At 46.7% G+C, this 16,376-nt stretch overlaps 1 long non-coding RNA gene across 1 annotated transcript in view; it reads right to left on the reverse strand.

Moving 5' to 3' along the window:
• LOC138579550 (uncharacterized) overlaps window positions 1-16,166 on the reverse strand; it is a 74,077-nt gene extending 57,911 nt beyond the window's left edge. Inside the window, exon 1 of the long non-coding RNA XR_011304060.1 lies at window positions 16,061-16,166. This is a non-coding gene — a long non-coding RNA (uncharacterized lncRNA). The remainder of the gene's footprint in view (window positions 1-16,060) is intronic.
• Window positions 16,167-16,376: the final 210 nt, after the last annotated feature.

A 16,376-nucleotide genomic window follows, 5' to 3' on the forward strand; every position in this document is an offset into this window, starting at 1 on the left:
GTGCCCCTAGCGGTCTCCTTAAGAGCTCATTTAAACTATCTCAGGCTGCATGACCAATAAGGTAAATGGGGGAACAAGTATTGACAAAGTCAATAGAGTCGTCAATATCTAAACGTCGGTTATAAAATCAACCTGGATATTAGCAAATGGTGCAAAAGTAAAGACATGCCGTTATGTAATGGGTACAGGATTTACATACTTATTCTGTAGGTAGATAACACACCTTCTGCAATAATCGTTAGCCATGGCCATGAACTCCAGAGTAAAACAGTTGTTGTTTAAAGTTGAAATAATTCCTCCTTTGCCCACATGTGCCAGCCTATGATAAATTCTCACTAAATGAGATCAGATTATCTTCGGGGCTACTAAACATTCAAGTTAATATCTCCACAGATAGTCCTCATATAAGTATCACCCTTTACAGATCCAAAAGTATTTTCCATTGAAAGAGCAGCCGCTTGTATTTGCTCCAGTTCCTCAAGAGTTTTGGAAGACAGCGTCGATCTTTCCCTTCCCTAGTTGTAATACAATCGGAAATGGCAGCCATCTTCACAGACGAACCTGCAAAGCCATTCCCACAACTAACCTCACTATCTAACTGCTGGTGTGCTGCAAATTTGATTATAGCTATATGTATGAGCAAAATACTTATAATTTTACAGTTATATATGCTTTTGAGCAATTCAACCATCCGCACAGCGGGTGTGCACTCGCCTGGGCTTTTTTGAAAGAAATTGAATGATGGGAGATCTACCTTGGAAAATGTGTGTGGCTAAACCGCCCACATTCCTATGCTCGCTGCACAACAAACACATTGTCACATGTACTCTGGGTGGATACACCCTACAGGCGCAGTCCCCCTGTCATTTTCAGCTGGAATGTCACAGCCACGGGTACATCAAAGCATCTCACATTGTCACATGTACTCTGGGTGGATACACCCTACAGGCGCAGTCCCCCTGTCATTTTCAGCTGGAATGTCACAGCCACGGGTACACCAAAGCATCTCAGGAAAGGGGAAGGCAAAACCTTCCTCCTGCCGTGGCCACCCTAATTAAATATCAAAGGCTCCATGGATCCACCCTGCCTATTGTCAAAGTTCTGCTGGTGGCAGTGAATACTAATAAGAGTTAATTGAAACAGGCCTGCAACAGGCCGGATCACAGAACTGACAAAAGGGGACAGGAAACCAACACCTCTCTGAAATGCAATGCGTCAACTTGAAGCTAGCACCCACCCCTTTGTTTGAAGGGCAGTGAATGTTATATCTGGGACACCTGTTTACAGTAGGCAGCCCCTGCAGGGGGACCCCCTTTCAGAGGGAAGAAGTGTGTTATTTTATGGAGACAGAAAGCCTGTTTTCACCACAAACTTCAAGGGGGACCTACGATTTGATCAGAAACCACAGAGAATGTAACCAGGTCATGAAGTCTTTGAAGTCTGATGTAGTTCCTGTAAATATAGCCAACACATCATCAATGTACCGGGTCCATAGTGTGACCTGGGATCTGAATTCAGACTTCAAAGACTTCATGACCTGGTTAAATTCAAGGAACAGGTACCTTAAATGTACACATTGTATAGCAATACATACCATCCACTTTCTCGATGCGGAGATCACAGCGACACAAGGCAAATTAGCAACAACTGATTACTCCAGCTTCCATCCTAGGAGTCTTTCGAGAAAATGTGCCTTTTGGACAATTCCTGCGTTACAGGAGAAACTGTTCCAGCTTGCAGTAATATGACACACAGTCCAAAGGACTCACAGACCGTTTACTCGAACGGGGGTATCCCAAACAAAAAAATCATAAAAAATGCAAGGAAATGTGTCGAGAAATATACCCCGTGATATCACCTTGCAACAGAAAGAGCGCCCGGCAGAAGAATAAACCATCACCGTGGTTTCCAGCTATTCGAATAAGGTCAACCAAATCAAAAGGGAAATAATGAAACTATGGCCCATTCTGAACGTAGGCCCGGTCACCTTACCTACACCTCCCTTTGCAATGAAAAAAAGAAGGAATCTAAGAGATACATTGATACACTCGTATAGGCCCATGAATGAGTTCAGTAACCAAACCACACTCTGGAATTCCGCACAGCCACTTGGCTACACTCCCTGTGGACAATGCAATGTATGTATATTAACAAAAAGAACCAAGACTCTAGACCTTGGGCTTAATATGCCTTGGAAGCAAAATTCATTGACAACTGCAACTATTCGAACGTAGTTTATATGATTAAATGTCCATGTGACAAAAAGTACATTGGCATGACCACTAGGCCAATCAAAAAGCGGATACAAGAACATATGTCATGTATAAGGACGCAACGCGAAAAATGCCCCAATGGTAGAACACTTTACGCAGAAAAAACACCAGGCAAATGAATTAGAATGGACCATAATTGAGAAGGTTAAATGCCCCAGAAGAGGGGGCGATATGGCCAATCTATTATTAAAACGAGAACAAAAATGGGTGTTTCGATTGAACACAGACAAACATGGCTTGAATGACAACATCCTCTAGCATTCCCTTGCCTTAATTACATGAACTAAGTGAGTCAGTGCTCAGCAGTATACAATCCACTGGGAATGACCACTATCTAATAGGAGATGGACTGAGTGATTGAGGTATACTTGTCACCTCTTCTTTGGTGGCGCTGCTCACCTGCTCCCTTGGGATGCAATATTGAACCTTTAGTCTTCGTCCATTACGGCTTTTTTACCCGGTAATGTTAGGCCTGACATTGGGCCTCATTACGACCCAGGCGGTAAGGGAACAACAATGCCAGTAAAGGATTACCAGCATCGCTTACCGCTCATGACCCGCCAATCCGCTATTAGCGGCACCGTAATTAACGGTGCCTCTAATAGCGGCACGGGCATGGGCATGCAACCCTTCATGTTGGCAATACCGGCATGGCGTAAACAGGAGGACATCACAAGTCGGGTGGCCATGCAAATAACAGCCTACTGAAGGCCGAATAGTACCTTACCGGCATGGAGCAAATACCGGCATCGCGGACCACCCGTAAACGGCCATGTGCAGTGTTCCCAACTGCCACAGGTGCACACAATCAGCACAGATGGAGGAAATATAGACTAGGCCAGCACAAAAGGAGCACACCCCACCCCTTCCCACACCCAGTCACACACCAAAATGATTCCCATACTGCTAGCAATGCTGGGGCTGGAGGACATGATTGCAGTGGAACTCCAACTACAACAACAACAACAACAACAACAACAACAACAACAGGCAGCACAGAGGAGACGCAGGAGGAGAATGAGGGTTAGGCAGGCCCAGCATGCCCCACCAGTGCAGCCACTGGTACCACGCAGGCAGCCAATCCCTCGCATCAGAGCCAGTCCATACAACCTAACCCCTGAGCAGATCCACACCCTGTACCGTCTGGACCGGGACACCATCACCACCATTGTGGACATGATACATGACGACATTGTCAGCCTGATTGAAACATGCACCGCCATCCCACCCCTACTGAAGGTAGTGTCTGTGCTCCACTTCCTGGCCACAGGCACCTAGCAGCACACAGTGGGGCACATGCATGGCATATAACAACCATTATTCTCACGTACGCTGACCAAGTGCTTGATGCCCTCCTGAAGCACACAGGTGACCACATTTACTTACCACGGACTGCCCAGGAGATCTCAAACACCAAAGTTGGTTTCCATTCACTGGCCGGCATCCCTGGTTGCATTGGCGCCATCGACTGCACCCATGTGGAATTGGTGGTCCCACATGCCATGGAGGTAGCGTACCGCAACCGTAAGTTATACCACTCCATCAACGTGCAAATGGTATGTGACTCAAAAAAGATCATCACACATTGTTGTGCCCGATTCCCTGGATCAACCCATGATTCAATGGTCCTGCAGAACTCCACGATACCACGCTACATGGAGCGACATGCAGGGCAAAGATCCTGGCTTCTCGGTGAGTTGCATGTTAGGCTCATGGAAATGCGATGTGGGTAGGTGATTGGGGGAGAGATGCATACTTCACCTGGCTGAGATGGGGGGGAGAGATGCATACTTCACCTGGCTGAGATGGCGGGGAGAGATGCATACTTCACCTGGCTGAGATGGGGTGGGGGAGATGCATACTTCACCTGGCTGACATGGGGGGGGGAGAGATGCATACTTCACCTGGCTGCGAGTGCCTGAGAGAATGGACCATGCTCATACCCCAAAGCAGGCCAGACCGGACCTGACACCTGACCACATAATGCAAGATGTAAGCTGCCCTACCATGTAAATGATGCAGTGTCACAACCATTCCATAGCCATCTACATGTGCACTGTACTCAATAAGACCGTATCCCCCGCAACACAATGCAGCTACAAGCAATTAGTATGGCCAATACACAGCACCAAATACCATCAACAGAAAGGACAGTCCGCCATTACTGCGTACAAATGAGTCACATGAGGGCCAAATACATTAATACACCACTACACTGACACAGAGGTCCAACAAAACTGCATATCACCATTTGTTGTGCATAGTGAGATCATCATGAGGTTGACATCAACGGTGACAGGATGAAAGCATACAAATAACTGCACATCAGCCAGATCATGGAAACAACCGGTGTGGACTAACACAGTGCATGAGCACTCACAAGGAACAGGACCCCCCTGGGCCCACTAGACGATGGCACGCACACCTGTCCATAAGAGGAATACACACATGGCAGTCACATCGTGTGTCTCCATTCATGCGTGGTTGCAATCAGGAAATAAATGCATGCTATGGTGTCATTGATACAGGTCCCATATGATGTGATGACTTACACATATACATTGTTTCCCACATGCAGGTTATTGCAGGCTATCCCTTGAAGAGGTGGCTCCTTACCCCAGTCCGGAACCCACAGAACAGGCTCGAGGAGGACTACAATCGTGTGCATACACGTACCCGTGTGGTGATTGAGCAGACATTTGGCCTCTTGAAGGCACGGTTTCGCTGCCTCAGCAGGTCTGGTGGGGCACTCCTGTACGGCCATGAGAAGGTGGCCAAGATTTTCATGGTATGTGTCATGCTACACAATATGTGCATCAGACGGAATGTGCCACTGCCCCCTGATGCTAAACTGCAACCACCTGACGATGAGGATGAGGAGGGTTGAGATGGGGCTGCACTTCAGAGAGGCAGCGATGCACAGGAGGGACGTGCCGTGCGTCAGACTCTGATCAACCAATGTTTCTAGCACACATGGATGGGGAGTGTGACATGGAGGTGGCACTCAGGGCACTGGGTGTGTCAGGGGCATGGACACTGTAGACTGTTCACATATAAAGTACACATACACAGTAAGCAATGTCTGCACATGTGAATTATGATTTCCCAACAGGTGTATTAAAGAAATATAACAAAGTGCACAAGCCCTCCACCCCACACCCCCTCTCCCCCCTCCCCCTCAATGCCCCCACACACCCTCTCCCCCCTCGCCTCCCCCCTCAACTCCCCCACACACCCTCTCCCCCCTCCCCCCTCAACTCCCCACCACACCTTATCCCCCCTCCCCCCTCAACTCCCCCATACACCCTCTCCCCCCTACCCCCTAAACTCCCCCACACGCCCTCTCCTCCCTCCCCCCCTCCCCCCTTGACTTCCCTACACATGGTGTGCAGTAGCGTGCAACATTAGTCCACATGGCACCAGTATGCCTGGCTGTACCTACAGCCCTCCCCCTCTTCCAGCACCAGGTGCACTCCTTTCCGATCGGCGCAGGTTCCGGCCAGACCTACGCACAGGGCTTGTCCTGGTTGAGCTTGCATTGGAAGATGTCCCAGGTTGTTCTAGCAACTGTAGTGGACGCATGGCCTGCATTTCTGCCACCATTTCGTAGAGGACCTGCCACATTGCAGCCAATTCGCTGCAAATGTCCTTCGAGGTGGTCTCGATTGCTGTTTTCAGGGATGCAGCACATTCCCTAATGTCATCCCTTGCCCGGCCACATTCTGTTATATGCTGTGTCAACAGCCCTGTCAGCTCCTCCTGGCACTTCTGAATAGCCCTGATCCCCTCTTGGCTGGTTGGAACTGTGGTGGATGTGTGAGGGGTTTCCAACATGCTTTGTTCCTCATGCACAGTTGGCGTGGGGCTAGAACTTGTGGGCCATGAATCACCAGGAGACAGCCCGTGCATGCTGCTGTTGTGCAAGCTGCATCGAGAGGGTTGTGGTGAATGCAGGGGGCCTGTGTCGGTAGTTGCGCCATGCAGCTGAACATCTGCCTCATCATCCCACACGGCTGCTGTGGCAGCTGTCTCACCTGCTGTGCTGCTGGCAGCCGATGCAGTGCCTTCTGCCACTGGCTCCTGGTTGCTGGTGGCTGGTGTGGGTGCTGTTTTGGGGGCCGTAGTGCACATTGATGCTGTGGTCTCTCGGGTTTTCTTGGCCTTCCGCAGTGGTGCAGGTTGGCCTCTACCCCTTGAAGTCGAGGGACGGTGTTCTCCCTCCTCGCCCCTGGCCTTCTTTAGTGGTGTGGCATCATCCTCCCTAGTGTCCTCGTCACCGCTGTCTGAATATGTGCCTGTGGGGGACCAATAGAGGGAGAGGGTTAGTGATGGGTCTACAGGCATCAGGCATGCATTGGGGTGGCTGCATTGTGGGAGTAACATACGGGTTGCTTGGCTTTTGGGTGGGCGATGCATGGAAGTGTCTGGTTTGAAACACATATGGGGTGCATTATGCATGTGGACAAGATGATGCTGTGCACTGCCCGTAGGCAGTCTTGTACATTTGTCTGGTGGATCCTGCTCTACATCATTGCACTGTCAGTTCAGGTGGACATCATCGTGTTGGTATTAGCATTGTTTCATTTGGGACACCTACCTGCATTGGCCGATGACGGGGCTCCTCGCTCCATGTCCCCCACTCCCTCAATTGCCTCTGTCCCTATGGTGCTTGCGCAGATCTCCTCCCATGGTTGCAACTTGATGGGGGAATCCGCACCTCTGCCTGTCGCCATCCCCAGGTTGCGGTTGGCAGAGAGGATGCTCTGCATGCATAAACGCAGATCGTCCCAGCGCTTACGGACATCTTTGGGAGTGCGGGGTGTGGTGCCAACGGCACTTACTTTCTGGGCAACCTCCGCCCATATCTGTTTCTTGCGCTGCACTGCAGGGCGGGACATGTCGGAGGAGAAGACAACATCTGCATGTTCCTGCAGCACCTCCGCCAGCATGGTCCACTCCTCTCAGGAGAAGCGCTCCTTACGCAGGCGATCTGTGCTTTTTTTGACAGCTTTCGGTATGGTGAGATGCAGCAGGTAGTGGTGGAGGTGTGTTAGAGTTCTGGGGGTCAGATGGCTCCTGGTTGTGGTGGATGGCAATGGATTGTGTTTTTAAAGATGGCCGCCGTGTTCTTTCCCATTCCTGTGCGATGATGCTACTTCCGGTTCCGCTTATTAGTGGTGACCGCTAATAGCGGTTACCGCTATTAGAGGTGACTGCTATTAGCGGTCACCGCTAATGCCCATGGCTTGGATGCCGGTGGAGCTATTTGCACTTCGTACGATGCTGGAAAGGGAGATTTTTCGCCCTTTTACGGCATGGCGGTGGGGTCATTACCGGCATGGCGGTGGGGTCATTACCGGCATGGCGCAAAGCTCGTGCCCGTGTACTCGTAATAGGCCACTTTTAGTGGTCTATTACCAGCACGGACACGGTAGTTGCTCCATGCCGGTAATGACCGGTACTTAGCGCCCGGGTCGTAATGAGGCCCACTGCCTCTCTCTGTCTTTTGTCTTTGTTAGCATTCTTTTGGCTCGGATCACTGTGCTTAACAGCCATGTGGAGTAAATGCACTGCGAACTACACCAGTATGCGCAGGGACACCTCTAAAAAGGTCAGGGCATTCATGCGGTCTAATGTCTTTCCCGCTTGCAGTACCCTCCTTGTCTCCTTGTCCCCTTCGTTTGCTACCGCGTGGGCCAATAGGGGTGCAAATTACTACTGCCAAATAGGAGACGAATCAGATTGATTTGGTGATTCTCTTCTTATGTTACACAAGATGGAGTTGTGCAGTGTTATGTGGCTAAGAGACAACAGATCAATGGGTTGTCTAATCGCCCCTTTTTTTAACAATCCACATAGAATTTACAATAACAATGATTAACAACCTTCTTTAGCAAATGTGGTAGCACTACCAGCAGTATTGAATTTATGAACAACATGGAATAGTGTGTTTTTCATAGACAATTGATTTGAAGTTATCAGCCCTGAGGTAACTATGGTATATTTTCTTTTTGTCCATAGATTCCCTCCTAAACTTATCCAGCCTTTTGGCACCAACGACTAGGTGGTAAAGTATACATACTCCCATCTGTCGAAACTTTTTTTCCTTCAATGTGGTCAGTACTTTGTTGACTGTACCCATTGACCGAATTTGAAGACTGTCCTGATGAAAGTGGCTTCACTCACACTCTTGCCATTGAAACCGGTCGACAGTGGTTGCTACACACAAAAGGCATAAATTGGGCCTACCTTGTAGGTTGAGCATACCTTTTTAGTCTGAAATCCCACACCCTGCTAAACAACATTATTGACAGACGGAGAGTGGGATTTTGGTGCCTTTGTGTTGAATGTTTATCTTTGACATTGTTAGTTTCTGTGTCATTCTTGCTTTCTTAAAACCCCAGTTTCCCAGGGTCAACTAGACAATCTGTAGGTTAATAAAATATGACATACCCTACTAGATGCCTATGTACCTGACCCCTGGCGTGCTGTTTTAAAATTATTTTTTCTCTTCCATACATGCATAAGCATAGTTGAAGAGAGTGGTGTAGGACCCACAAGGCTGAAAGTATTACCACACCTAGAAGTTATTCGTTTATCTCTTATCCTATCCCTGTTAGATAAGCGGCACACCATCGCAACCTAGTTGAGGCGTGGGATTGAGGCAGGGATATTTATACACTCGCTCTATCCTTTCTGTCCCTCGCCAGAGCCTTGTTTTTCCTTCTTAGAAACTGAACATTGGTCCTCACCACTTAGGTTTTAGTAGCTGGATTCTAATTGGCTATAACACAATTATGAGACAGCTGGTTTGTGCCTATTTTTCATGTTAAAATGTATATAAAGTAAGGGCAATGCCCTGTTAACTTTACCTTCTGCCCCCCCCCCCCTGTTTGGTCGAGACTGATACAAGACCGGTCTGTGTTGCAGCCAAGGTTGCAAGCAGAAACATTGTATGTCGAGCGTTGGAATGAACTTTGAAATACGTGTGATAAAAGATGAAAGTAGAGATGAACTGCTGATGAGTGATTGAACTTTTTGAAACCAAGATATGATAACTTTGATAGAGTGGTCCTGCACCGCATGTGTGCTCAATCGATGGTCTCTATAAGGTATCCAGCTGAAAGATGAAAGAGTTGTAGAGAATTGTGAATCAAAGTGGACCTGCAACGGGTCAAGCTAAATCATATGCACAATCAAAAGTCTTCGATGTTGATACAGAAAAAGGAGGTTTGTGGCAAAGTAGATAAAGTTGGTCTGAACCCGGCATAGGGAGATTAACTGAAAGCTTTGTGTTAAAGTGGGTCTGAGCCCGATAGAGCGGGACCCGGGGCGAAGCGAAAATCATCCAAGAAGGTTTTGTGTTAAAGTGGGTCTGAGCCCGGTGGAGGGGGAACCGTGGGTGAATCGAAGCTCACCCAAGAAGGTTTTGTGTTAATATGGGTCTGAGCCCGGTGGAGGGGGACCCCGCGTGAACATAAAATCACCTCAGAATTTTTACATTTGAAATACTAAGAAGAAAGAAACTGCAATGTTTGTCGTGTTGCATCAGGCTCTCTGAAAAAGAGACGTTGAATGGCAAAGACAGTTTGGCACAGAAAGCCATGATGTTGAAGTTTTGAACTGCACCCTCGTGCTAGAGAAGCCAGAGACCGTGCTAAGCTCCAATGTGTCACCTTATCCGTGCTGAAAATGTGGGGAAGGAGAGCCAATGGCTTGAATATCCTGACATATCATTTCTTGAACACTTTTCTTTTGAATTACATTGTTTCCCACACTATTTGTATTTAGAAGTACCGATTGGCAATAGATTTATTAGTATAGGCCCTTTTTATTTTTACAAGACACCACTAGGACTGCGTTATTACTATTTGATGGTCGTAGCTTGCTCTCATCTTTAGATTTAGGATTACATAAGCATTTTCCAAACCTGATTGAAGTTCAAAACACACCTTTGAACTGTGATCACTTGTGTCTGTGTTATTGTTTGATACCATGCCTTCCTTACAGCAGACACCCTCATCCTTAACCTCCCCCGGGCTTCACCCTTGTGGTAGGAGGCCCAGGTTTTTATGGTAATGGGGGTGGGGAGGGCCGGAGCAAACAAGGCGCTGCTTCCTTCCCTTCCGAGGTAAACCGCAAGCTGCAAACTGCGGGTTGCAGAAACCTACACCCAGGGACGTCATTTGGGGGTTGCCAGAGGTCGCAACTGCGACCTCTGAGGTCTCCCTTGCGACCTCTGTGGACACCCTTGCAACCTCTAAAAAAAAAAAAAAAAAATAGAACTTTTTTTTTTTTTTTTTATGCAAGCTCCTGGGCTGTGGCCAGCACCATATGGCTCTTTACTTCTGGAATGGCTGACCTTCTTGTTCAGGCCCCTTAAAAAAAGAAGAAACGTGGCACAATTCTAACACTTTCAGCACTGACCCTAAATAAGAAAGAATAGGAATACCAAATAATGTGTCCTTCTGGAATTCTATGCATTAATTGCTAGACTCATTAAAGGTTTATTTCAGGCACACTTCAGGGCGAGAGTCACTAATTTAGTCTGTTCTTAAATGCCTCAACTCAGCCTTTCATGCTTCTGAGGTCGATAAATGAGTTACAACACAGGTTGGGTGATACTGGGTGTATGTTTTCTATATAAAACGCTTAAGCGTTAGTGCTATATAATAACACATCATTATCATTTGGTCATGGATGTCTGCTTGAATTCATAGTCATTTGGTAATATGGGCCTATACACACTGATCTTAACGATACATATGGCGATCCATTCTTGTATAAATGTACATCACATTATAGTGATATCGTAACCATATTTTTCGTAGTGTACAATGCTATGTGATGCCACTTCCTGTTCTGTCAATGGGTGAAAGGTTGTGTTCCATCGCTTCACGCGATATCAATCCGGGGTGGGGTCAAATGACATCACTTCCTGTGATATCATTGGGGGGTCAAGGGTCATGTGATGTCACTTCCGCTACCCCTGGCATTTTGGTGAAATGACGTCCCTGCCTACACCCTTAACCTCCCACTGACTTTATATTTGTAGGTACAGGAAATAGATATGTACCATGTTTTGATCTTAAGCAAGAGGGCAAATACTGAATGGGGAACTGCAACTTTCAGGGGAGAACACAAGGCAGTATTTTCACATTGTTGATCCGTTATAGCTGCAGCTGATGCAGAATGAAGACAAGGAGGTAGGCATATCCACAGCTACTAGATGTAGCTCCTTACTGTAATATGAAATAGGTCTCAAATACTGTCCATGCGTTTACATCAATGCTGCTAATGCTATTGCATTTTTTTTCATGAGAATACAGGGTGAATTTCTTTCTGTAATCATGAATCCCTACAGCTGGTGCGTCAGTCAATTGTTTTTTTACAGTTTCAAATGCTTCCTCTGTCTCTGGTGTTACTGATGAGGTTTTACATTGTTGGCCTTTGTATAGTGTTGTAATGGATTTACTATCTCTGAGTTACCCAATATCCATTGCATACAATAACCTACCATACCTAAGAAGGCTCTCATTTGTGTAACAGTTTGGGGTTTAATAATCTTGTACACAGCTTCCTTTCTAGATTGGGCTATGACATTAGGTCCCATTATGATGGCACACCCTAGATGGCTTATGCTTTCCCTACTTAATTGTAATGTCTGCTTGGATGATTTATGTCCTCTGTCAGCTAAATAAGTTAGTAATACTTGGGTGTCCTATTGCCATGCTTCATATGTTGGGGAGGCAAGTAGCAAGTCATCTAGATTCTGAATTAATGCTGCCCTTCTAGGAAATTTAATGTTGTGTAAATTCTTCTTGAGATGCTGTGTGAAAAGCATAGGTGACTCTGTATAACCCCTGGGAGATCTAGTCCAGGTGTACTGAATTCTGCAACATGAATATACAAACAACAATTGGTTTTTAGGGTATATTGATACAGTACAGAATGTGGAATATAGATTCACTACAGTGAAATGCATGGCAGTAGGTGGTATGCAAGACATGACGGTGGCTGAATCAGGCACCACTGGAAAAGCTGGGATGAACATCCCCAACTGCTGAATTTACAGATCCCAGATCGTGTAGAGAAATCATGTGTATTCCTTCTGGTCTTCTTGACAGACAAAAACAGAGCTTTAGAGGAAATAGAGGTAGAAACGGTAATTCCTTGTTTCAAGAATGTTTCCTTAACTGGGGACAACGCTGTGTCTGCCGCTTGCTTTAATGGGCACTTTGGAATACAGTGTAGTTTCTTTGTTGGATCGATCTTAAACTTGATTTTCAGCATTTCTTGTACAGCCTACCTCATCATGTATTTACCAAAGGGATTAAAGGACGGTGTTGATACATTCTTGCAAATCTTGTGACCACTCTCTAGCGGTAGGTGAAAGAGGCTTTTTCTGTACGACATGCAGGGAGGCTAAGAAAGCTTCAATGTGTTTACTAGGGACACTCGTGAATACTCCATCAGGGCTGCAATAAATGGTGCAATTGAATGTACACAACAAGTCCCATATAAGTAAGTTCACAGGCACTGACGTACTGAAAAGAAATGCCTGTGTATCAGTGATTGCACCTAAGGTAACCGTTACAGGTTCAGTGACTTCACGTGGCACTGGGACATTGGACATATCCATTGCTTTCACAGTCTCAGAAGATAACACTCAGATTGAAATGATGACCTACTAGCTCCAGCATCAACCAGGCATGGAACAGACTGTCTGTCAATTTCACAGTGAACATAAGGCCCTTCCTATTCTAATGATATCATAGGGTAGTTAGTGAGGTGATCTCTCGGGCTGTGTCAGAAGACTTCATCTTTATATTGGTGCTGCAGTGGGTTATCTAGGGTGAACTTTAATGCAGTGGGCTTTGGGAAGGTACACTTTCGTAGAGCACGAGGTGGAGGAGGATGCAGGTTGTTTCTTTGTGACCTGTATGGGCATTAATTCTTCCAGTACCCCAAGTGCTTACAGTGATTGCATTATATGGGTCAATATCATCCCCATTCTGCCTTTGCTTATTTCCATTTGGATTCATCTTCCCCTGGCCCTTCCTCAACCACCAAATCATTTGGTGAACCCACCTCTCCATGTCGGACGTCCCTGCCATTGTAAATTCAGTAATTAAGCTTACTTTCATATTCTCTTTCTTCTATTACTGACAGGCAACACATTGACTTGCTACAATTACAGGCCTTATTCTGCCACCAATAAAAGTAGTCTTAAGCTGCGTGTGTATTTTTGGCTGCAGACCAGAGACGAAAGTTAGCGATTGCTTCTTAGGTGTTCTCATTGGGCTTAGTTATGCCTCAGTGTTGGGCAAACACTATCTTCAAACAGGCTAAATAGCCTGCTGGTGATTCTTGCTTATTCTGCCTACAGTTACATATCTTGCCCCAATCAGTCATTCTGGGAGACACCTATGGGTCAGCAGCTATAATTCTATTTCAAGCTTAATCCAATTCATCCCCTATACCAGGATCAGCAGCTGACCGATTGGCAGGCTGTACGAGCCGCGGCCTAATCTCCAGAGGCATAGTCACACGCATGCGCTGTTTCACATCACCGCTGGCAGGATTATAGCACTGAATAACTGTCTGATGCTCCTTGATAAAACATTAAGGTTCCTCCTATATATTTAGAAATTCTTTGGTTAGATTTCTCAGGTCCCCTGAAGTCCATGGAACATGAACAGTAACCAGTGGTTTACCCTCTCCCTCGGCTCTGACTGCTCAAGGGACCTGCCTGAGGGTTGCCTGAAAATGGAACTGTCTCGTCCTTACTTGGTACCACTCCTCGTCACAGATGGAGAATGTGAGGGAGATGACATAGGTATCTGTACAAATCTAGAGGCGGCTGTCTCTTTCTGCTATAGGGGAAAAGGTTCATGTGTGCTCGTTGCAAGTTGGGAAGTCACTCTGATTGGGACAGAGTTTGCTGAGGTGGCGGAGGAGCAGGAGGAGCTAGAGCACTGGGCAGAGCCAGGGTGGTCAGGCAACCACTTGCGCTTCCTGGGCCATGTGTGCATTTTAGCAAAAAAGTCTATGATTTCTTCTACTGTTCATCATCTTGCTTATTATATACTATCTGTGGACAGATCAACAAGGAGGTGTTATCTATCTTAGTTGTCCCCGATCTTCTCACATACTTAATTTGGCTTTTTAATCACTCATTTGAGTCCTCAAGCCCCCTGATTTTTTAAATGTTCTGTCAGTATCTGGCCTTCTCAAACCAGGCAGAATATTCTCCCCACTGTCTTGGACCTTTTGTCAGCTGCACACCTTACCTGTGTTCCTTTCTGGGTCTGGTTAGGGAAGAGAAAGGGTCTGTCCTTTCGGGCAGCCACCCAGACCCATGACTGAACAGGGGGAGAGAGAGGCTGAACCTAAGGACAGATCCTGGTCTAGCGGAATACCCAATGATGGGGAAAAAACCCTGCGTAGTAGAAATGCAGTCACAATATGCAGGTCTGCAATGCAGGATGATGTAGCAGAGTAGACTAGGGCAGCTGAGAAGGCTAACAAGTCAGAACTGGGCATCAGCTGGTGCAGAAACCAAAAAAGGAGAGGAAGCAGCAAAACACAGTGAAGGAGGAATCAGGAGCAGCAAAAATATAAGGAAGCAAAAATTAGGACCAAGGGAATAACAAGAGTTTCTTAGTAGTAGCAGGATGCAGGAAAAACAAGGGGACGCAGAGGAGAAACAAGCGTTATAGCAACAAGTAAACAGTTACAATGCAAGAGTTTACCGGTGCCAATGATTCTTGTAGGCAGTGCAAAGCTGGAATGCCTTCCGCGGGCCACGTCGCGTTCACCCTGACTCTCCGTAGTGGCTGTCGTTTTAGGGAGGTCAGGGTGAAGCAACTCGGCCTCCATGGTGGAATGGGCACCTTCCTCCACCAGCGCCACCAGACCGAGACTCACTGCTGCAGGTGAGCCTTTCTGACACCTATCTTCCCTTTGCCCACTCAAGGGCATGCTTCAAAGCTGCTAATCATCTCAAATGGAAGCCCTTTCTAGTACTAACTGAATTTGTCTATTCTCCTGGGTCAGCTGTGCCAAATTTTGATAAACTCACATGTTCCATTGTTGTAGCTACTGAACATGTAATGAGAAGGTGTGCCCTTAGGTGATGGTACAAGCACCTGCTTCGAGTGCCTCTTGCCTATATGTGGCCATTGTTTTAGTGCCACTCACTCAAAACTCACCTACCCCGGTTCCATACACATCGCGGCTCCTCTTTCTGATGCGATCCTCAGTGAGTGGGGGGTGTCCGGAGACATCGCTGAGTTGTCCTGACAGGGCGTGGGGCACTCACTCTCAACTCGCCCCATCTGACCCTATTGAAATAGGCTGTTCCAATAGTGCCATTCCTGATACGTTATCCAATTATCAGTTTATTTTCCCATTCCCTAAATACAAGGCCAGATTACCAGAAGACCATTTGGCCATTACCAGACAGAGTTCCCAAAGAATCAACAGAGCCTTTGCAGATCACAATGACCAGAAATCAGAACTGCTAGTACTTTGCCAGGTCTATATTAGGAAAGAGCAAATATTTTACGGCAAGAATCATAATAATACGCTAGGCAAAGATGAACAATAAAACTAAATAACCTACCCAGAATTTCCAACACACACTAGCATCACCCTGAAACAAAACTGCGACTTGTTTAGTCATCATGAAAACACTTAGCTCCCCTGAGCGGCGCACACAGCTGCACCACTTATGGTCAACCTTCTTTTGACAATGCCTAAAGTTTTAAAACAGGATTTTTTACCTCTTGGTTTGGCATGAGCTGGCTCATTCGAGAGGAGATCGTCTGCAAGATGACAGTGTTCCAGCGTTGCGTGACAGGTCCGAGGAGGAGGCCAAGGAGCCAAAACTGTCAGAGAAACCAGGTTCACTCATCATTTTAGGGTGATAACAAACAGCATCTTTATTCATTGTTTTTGAAGCCAAGGCAACAGCATCCTACACCTAATTCGAATGAACCTAACTGATCTGACCCGCCCTCCAAACCTTTCACCTTTATAGATCGCTGGTCACCTGACAGAATCAGAACTCCAAATTATTCTAGAACCTACTGGTATGCC

This window comes from Ambystoma mexicanum, chromosome 3p (assembly GCF_040938575.1).
Source record: "Ambystoma mexicanum isolate Mex_15411 chromosome 3p, UKY_AmexF1_1, whole genome shotgun sequence".
In the NCBI taxonomy this organism is placed as follows: Eukaryota; Metazoa; Chordata; class Amphibia; order Caudata; family Ambystomatidae; genus Ambystoma; species Ambystoma mexicanum.